Source organism: Diorhabda sublineata, chromosome 9 (genome assembly GCF_026230105.1).
Source record: "Diorhabda sublineata isolate icDioSubl1.1 chromosome 9, icDioSubl1.1, whole genome shotgun sequence".
Classification (NCBI taxonomy): Eukaryota; Metazoa; Arthropoda; class Insecta; order Coleoptera; family Chrysomelidae; genus Diorhabda; species Diorhabda sublineata.
Window position 1 is genome coordinate 24,883,142 of NC_079482.1, and position 8,178 is coordinate 24,891,319.

The 8,178-nt window shown below is 33.5% G+C and overlaps 1 protein-coding gene across 2 annotated transcripts in view; it reads left to right on the top strand.

The window, feature by feature from the left end:
* LOC130449031 (neuroligin-4, X-linked-like) overlaps positions 1-8,178 on the top strand; it is a 249,920-nt gene that overhangs the window by 104,297 nt on the left and 137,445 nt on the right. The gene's annotated exons all lie outside the window — the stretch shown is intronic.

The following is an 8,178-nucleotide window of genomic DNA, read 5'->3' on the forward strand; positions in this document are numbered from 1 at the left end:
AGAAATTATTGGAAATTAAGTAGTAAACATCATATTCATCCCTTTATTGAAGATTCTCCCATGTTTCTCAATTTTCTATATTGAAGTACGAGTGAGTGGTGGATATTAAAAAATAGAACGACTTAACCAAGAATAAAAATAACTAATTCTTATTCAAGTTTTCAGGGAATTACTGAATATAATCAGTTTTATTTATTGTGGATAAAAATATAAAGTGAATTAATCAATAGTGATAGAATCCAGAAAATGTTGTTCAAGTTCTATTTATATAGATGAAAATCCATCACTGATTTTATTCAAATATTTTTGCGATATGTAGATATTAAATACCCGCAATCATTAGCAGAAATCCGCATGTATAATTTATAATTAATATTACTCATAAACATATTGATAAATGTTTGAAAATTTCATTTGAAAACGAATCTCTTTTAAATACAGAACGCGGTAAAATCAGAATTAAATATAAATGAAAACAAACCATTACGGAATACATACAGAAACTTGTTTTATTATAAAAAAAAGTGTGAACTACCTTGAACAATTTTGAGTATCGTTTATTATAACTCTTTTAAATATTGGGATGACCAAACATTTATATTTAAGTAGTCCAAATTAATCCCCGATTAAGCAAGGGGCTTGGGGGAGGGCTATAACTTCGAACCCCAGGTCCAAGAGGACATTCTGTATTTTTTGATGCGTTAATACCATAAATCCGTTATTATTTTAGCCCCGGGTCTTATAAATCTTAATCTGGCCCTGTGCATAGGACGAAGTCACACGTCGTGAGATTTGGCAATTTAGCGGGTCGGTTATTTCCGTCTATACAACTCGTTTTTAAAAAATCTGTCCATTTGCCAGAAAGCTGTGTCGTAAACTCTTAAAAAACTAATTTTAGACATGCTATAGTTTATTTGATACACCCGTGTTTAGTTGTCGTAGTATTAACCGATATTTGCTGCACACTGTATAAAAAAATAACGAGTTCTCATTGATTGATTCATAATTGTACAATAGAAACAAATCAAACTATAATAATGGAAAAAATTTGCTTCTATAACGTAAATTCTCACTAAGAAAGGATTTTTTGTTTTTGGTTCAAAAAGAGGATGAAAATTTATATTAAAGTCCATCAATTAGGAAGTTCATATTCTTTTAATTCGATAATAGTACATAATTATTGGGACACCTATTTTTTTCTTAATTATAAATACGAGGTTTGCTGCCTAGGTTTTAGGAAAGACATATAACAACAAATCTTAAGGCATCGTAATTTTCGGAAGATAAAATTTTACAAAAATTATAAAAAAAAACTAGACCTAAAGACCTAAAATCAATAACATTGAGATGAATTAATATATCAAAAGGTATAAGAAATTAAAAAATAAAAACAAATATTTATAATTGTCGTTTCCGATTGAGTAGCCTCAAAAGCATATGATTTGGACGCATCAACGGCTTCTTCAGATATAAAGAAACCTTGACCTCGTGATTAATTTTTGATCCACGGGAATAAAAAATTATTGAGTGTGAAACAAGATATGGACAGCGGATAACCCATCAATTTGACGATTTGACTGCTCAAAAACATTTTCGTTCGGACTCGCAATGTCGTGATGGAGAATAATTCGTCTTCTGCGATTGGTTTCCCTGATTTCTGACCGACAAATGCTGGTGACCATCTACTTAGAAGTGCTGAACAACTTTCGTTGGACTTGGCTTCTCTTTAAAGATCCATACAGTCGATTTTTGTTTAGTTTTGAATCTCTATGTGTAGATCCATGATTCATCGGCAGTCACGATTTTAAAAACACCGCTATTGAATTTCTTTGTACTAATCGACAGAAGCTTTTTAAGAACGATGAATATCAATGATGTTTTCTGTTATCAACAGCCGATTTTGGACGAACTCCTCCAAATTCATCCCGTAACGAAGTGCGATCACGATTGGAAAACCAGGCTCGTCATTGTTGGTCTAATCCACGTCGAAAACTATAGAATATTATCGTACGAAAAATATGAAAATACGTTCTGAGTACGTAATTTTGGACTACAATTTTAACTCATCATAAATAAATGTTTGGAGCTATTGCTGTGTGTTTAAAACATGAAAAAACTTCGTCGAACGTCGACAAGAATCTTCACGAAGTATTGAGACTAACCGAGACTCAAAAAGAGATGTAGTGTGTCCAAATATCTGTAAGCTATTTGTCAAACTTCATAATGTTTGCCATATTTCAACCCTTGTACATAAACTAGACTTATTCACAAGTAATTTTTATCTTATCGTCTCTAAGGTATACCCAAAACTTTCACTGCTAAAACTAATTGGAATTTTTCGGTAATGAGGTGGAATTGTAAGAATAATATAGAGTATTGAGTTCATAGTTCACTCTATTTGGCTGGATTACGTCCGATCACGTTCCCGCCCTCTAGTCCCCAGTCAATTCGCCATGTCTTTTTTCTATTGCCCGCTTTCGCTTAACGTAAATTTTCCCTTGAGAATGCGAACAGAAACGGTTTACACATATACCGCAGACTAGGGACTGATTTATGGAGTCAGATTGTGTAGTTTTTTTTCTTGGAATGGAAAAGATAGAAACGAAATACATGTTAGTTGGAAGAAGAAAAGTCCAATTCTTGTTCTTAGCGAGATGAGTGGAAAAGAATATACGAAACACAACGGGAATATCGAACAATTCTCTCGATTGTACTCATGATCATTATTTTTAAATGTTTCTCTCCTATTTATTTATATAAACGACGTCCGTTCAATGATGTAGCCAAAACAATTTTTTCACAGAATATATCTAATCTAACATTATTTCTTTTTTAATAGTATGTATCTAAATTTACATTTTCAAGTCGTCTTTCTTTAGTTAGTTATTCATCTAACGTCTTATTATTCGTAGTTACTACTCTATGAATAGCTCAAACCTGTGGATATTTTCCACCAAGAATCAATCCACCTTCGAAACTTTCAACGTCGCATTTGTTTGTTATAACGTTAACCACAAGGTTGTCGTTGATTTTTTCTTATTGTCATTTTTCATGTTTTCTGTATTTCTAATAGCTCCATCCATCAGTAAAACCTTGTAGATATAAGGTTTGTTATATTTTATCTTGTCGTTTTTAGCGGTACGTGTTTGTTAATCGACTCGAAGTACACGTTTTTGATTCGTCATGGCCTACAATTAAACTCACAATTTTTTTAATCGCCTTCTGGTTCAAAAACCGCCACAACATCTTCTAATTGAAAGGAAATTGGCTATTTCTGATTGTAAAAACTTTGATGATGATTTCTATCATATTTTTAGCCAGAATTTGATTTAGAAGCATCTGATAAACCTCGCTTACTTAGCTGAACTTGGAAAAAAGTTGAGTCTAAGAAATTGTCAAACAAGAAGGAAATTTATTGACTGCAATTTTTTTTTATGATGACATTGGGAGAATTCTTGTCTACAGTTACGATATATTTCGAAGTTAAGTGTACAACCATTTAAGTAATAAATTTTTTATAATCTATAAACTTGTTTTATTCAAAACCCTTCGGGGAATTTTTATGATTTATAGGAATTTGGACAATATATATTACAGCACAATATATTAGTAATCTTCGGATTCAAAACAACGCACACCCTCAATGCAAATTGCAATCGTAACATTAAATACAAACGTATTTTAAAAGATCGAAGCAAAATTTTCCAATGACAGGTTATTAATCCCTGTAACGATTTATTTATAGAATAGCTTTAATCTTGGGTTTCAGAGATGTTGCGAGAAAGAATTAATCACTAATGAAGCAGAGATTTATCGATTTCCGAAAACAAGCAAATGCCAACAAAAGCAGGAAAATTAATGGAAATCATTTCTTAACCTCAAATTTATAACTTATATTCGTAGTTAACGTGATATTATAACTCATCGATTGAAAAGAGGGATCAAATCCCAATCAGTAGGAGCCGTTGAAGAACCCAAATATATCAAAATCCGGTTCAGTAGCTATCTACTGTACCTTTATTATGGTGAGTTCTTTGTAGCAGCTACCTCCAGCTCCATACTTTTCAGCTAGTGGCAAGTATTGCAGTTTTCTTTGCTCTGTGTTCTCAGGTTCATTACCTCCTACAAGGAATTTCACTTGTGATGACTTTTGTCTCATAATTTATTTTTATATTGCGTCGTACATAGTGATCCATAGCACCAGCTCCAAGATCGATTCCTGCGGTATTCCCATGGTGCATACTTGTCGAATTATCCTGGATCTGATTCTCCTATTATTAAAATAGTTACACTTCACTTGGTATGGGTTTACCCGCTCCGTCAGACAGTCTAAAGTGTGGTTTTCCTAATTTCAGTGCTACCAACAAGCACCACCTCGTTTTTATTCTTTCTTTGATCTTTTCCATTAGCGTTTTCGTTGACGTATATATCCAGTATCCATATTGGTTATCTAATATCAACTTTTTTTCTTGTCTGCTCAATATAAGTCTTTTGTATAGTTTACCAAAGTTATTCAGCCTATACCTGGAGTTATTCGACCTCCAGTGAACTTGGATTGATCTTTGAAGCATCTTTTAGCGTTGAAACGACTTCATTTCTCAAAAAAGAGCTCTAAATCATGTTCTTTCTTTTTTTTTGGCTTTATATGTTTGCCACTTCATTTGTTTTTTACTGTTTTCTAGAAAAGACATGCCATTTTTGATTCCTCTTTCATGAGATCAGAAAAATCACTCCTCAAATTCCACTTTCACTTAACTATTTGTTAAAGTTGTAGGAAAGTTGTTCATGAGGGTTTATCAATCTCTCTCAGAATGAGAGAAAGTTTTTTCTGTACCTCCTGTAAAGAATAATACCACCAGTGGTATTCGAATTTATTGTTTTATTCTCTAAGTTTGCTGTATATTTCTAATTCCAATGGATCATTCGACATCGAACCTTTCTCTAAATATCACACATCGAGTGGATGTACACCTGGAATGCAATTTCCCAATATAATGTCAGGTTATCCGTCATACTATGCGGTAGTTTCGGTTTGATATTTTAAACACGTTTTACACGGTGAACCGACTTCCTGAATATAAAATATCATCTAACCGAAAACACTTTTCAGCGAGATGATACATGGAACACTTGATCCGGACTCTCTAGTTTGGTTGCATATTCAATACGGCCTTTGAGATACAATAATGTAGTCGAAAGATTCAGTTTTGCATATCTATTGTACAGGAATATTAAATATTCATGTTATAACTTCAATGTGAAGCTGTTAGACTCGAAAATACGGAATATTCATATGGAAAATTGTTTTTCATTATTATTTTTGGTTTCACGAAATTTATAATATTTCTTGTGACAATGTCAATACATCGTTTTATCTAATGATGGTTTCCTTTATTGATATACATCTCTATATCAATGAAATGTCTCAATTTAAGTGTCTTGCTTTTTTTTGACTATTCATTTTTCGTCCAACGACGTAGAAGATACTGATGTACGAGGATGGAGCCACAAGCACCTAGCCCAACAATCTCTTTTTAGTTCCATACACTTTTCAATAAGTTCGACACACTTTTTACAATAAAAATCGTCAAGCTTCTCGAAATAACCATCAACTGCTGACATCACCTCTTTGACCTTTGACCACGGAGCTATTTTTGGATTCTAATAACAGAAAATGATCCGAGGGGGTTATATCTGGCGAATATGGTGCATGAGGTAGCAATTAAAACTTTAATTCGTTAATTTTGGCCATTGTAATAACGGATGTGTGAGCTGGTGCATTGTCTTGATGAAACAACTTGCTTCTCAGCCAAATACGGCAGTTTTTCGTGATAAATAAGTTACTATGACTTTGTCTATTGATGGAACGGTCTTTGGTTTCTTTGGAGCCTGTTGCAGTCCATTTTTTTATTGTTCTTTCTGTTTTGGGTGTGAACTGATGAACCCACGTTTCCACCCATCTTGCGCCCAGCTTTCTCATGTCCAAATGTTCAATTAAGTCAAAGAAACCGCCATAAAGAGACATTTTGAAGGAAATTATCATAAATCGTGATCATTTTTCGAAAATACAGAAAGTGTTAAAACACAATCAAACATTTCTAATTGAGCTACATACTGTCTGCCTCACAGCATCACAATGGAAGTTAATTCCATCTATAATTTCGTTCCTTAAGTTTTCCGGTGTTGCAAATAATAAGCTTTCAAAATATCACCAAAAAACGAATCCATTGTATTTGATTCAGGGGAACGTGATGGCTAACCAAATGGACTTCCAAGACTAATCCACCTATTAGGAAAAATGATTTTCTATATTATTTCGAAAGTGAAGAGGGATTCCATCGTGCATGAACCACATTTCTCTGCGAAACGTAGATTGAGAATAATTTTGGAGAAATTTTAAGTATCGCTGACCATTCCTGCCCACAAATTAAGACAAAATCTGTATGGATTCTTTGATTGAATTGTATGTTGTTGTTTATCTCGAAGCCAATCTTGTTGGATAATCCTTTACTACCATGGCATGCACTTTTTGGATGTGAAAAAGAAAACTGCTACTAAACCTAACCTAACCAATTTTATGGAAACGCAAAATTAATTTTCTTTTCTAGTGCTTTTTCCATTGTTCTGTAGCTGAAACCACAGAAGGTTTCGGGTTCCAGGAAGGGCTGCTTGACTATCGGACAGGATGATGATCTCTCTAAATTGAACCAAATTGAAAAGATTTCTGCTTGAAAAATGCTTAGCGCTCTGCACAGGCTTTCAGAATGTTTGATTCTGGGCCTGTACACTTCTACTCCTGTTCCGAAGAACAGGTTTTAGATATATAAATTTATAAACCTTTCTAATGTACGACATAGAATGATGAAGTCGATTAACAACTGGTTTTATTTTGCTATATCTAAAGGTTATGGCGGTCGATAAATGTTATTATAGACCATTTCTGAGAATAATCAAATTCTGTGAAAACAATAATAACCGATAGAACATTTCTTTCCATCGAGTTTCCCAGTTTTGATCTACGATATGGTCAAGACGACGATGTGAAAGTATTCGATAACATTCAATCAGACTTATCTCTCATTTTGTTCGATTCTGAGTGCGTTACAGATAAAAATTACCCTCATAAAAGCGAAATATTCCAACCAGAACACAACTAAGTGCTAAATCGTTGCTGCAAACAGTCGATTCGTTCGATTTTACTAGCGTTCTGGGAGGATTTTTTATGTCTTCGCGGTTGTTTTGCATTCTAAAGCTTTTATCTCTCTGCCGTTCCAATGGCATGTCGTTTATTGTATTGCGGGGTTAGTTCGAGCTCCTTAATCTTGACCTATTCGTCTGTTGTCAGCAGAGATGTTCGACAAAGCTTGTTTATTATTCATTTGAATACACGCAAAATACTTTTGCGTATTATACATATACATACAAATACAATTGATTTCAGGATTAAGGATTGTTAATCTGCTAATTTTTCACGTGAAAAATTAATTAATATCAATACACTTTGCATCCGATTGAACCATTTATCGAAGCATTTTTACCAAATACCTTCAAAAAATGTGATTTGAACGGCGGGTAATCAATCAATTCGATGTTTTGTTCAAAAACGTTTTTGTTTTTGCCTGTATTTTCGGAATAACAAGACATATTGCAACAGTTCCGTTAGATCATCGTAGAATGGTCAATTCTCAATGGTACACCAGCATTTTTTACCAGAAAAATTGACCACAGAAGACGAATCATTCTGCACTACGACAATGCAACATCATCTGAAATAAAAACGTTTTTGAACAGTCAAATCATCGAAGTGATTGGTCATCCGCCTTACAGTTCTTGTTTGACACACGATGATCAAAAATGAATTGCGAGGTCAACGTTTTTTCTACACCTGAAGAAGCGGTGGATGCGTACAAATCACACGAATGGAAATAATGCCTGGACAATTGGTTCGAACGCATACAAAAGTGTATTGATCTTAATAGAAAGTATTTTGAAAAATAATGAAGCCATACCTTCGTAAAAATAGGCTTAAAACAATTTCTAGTTTCTAATAAAAAAGATTACAAATCCTTTGAATGTGTTTGGGCAAATAGTAAATCACAGTGCAGCTAGTATGAACCTTAATGTAGTAAATAGTTAAAAACAAATTGTATTAAACGATTTAGGTAAGTTTTTAGCGAA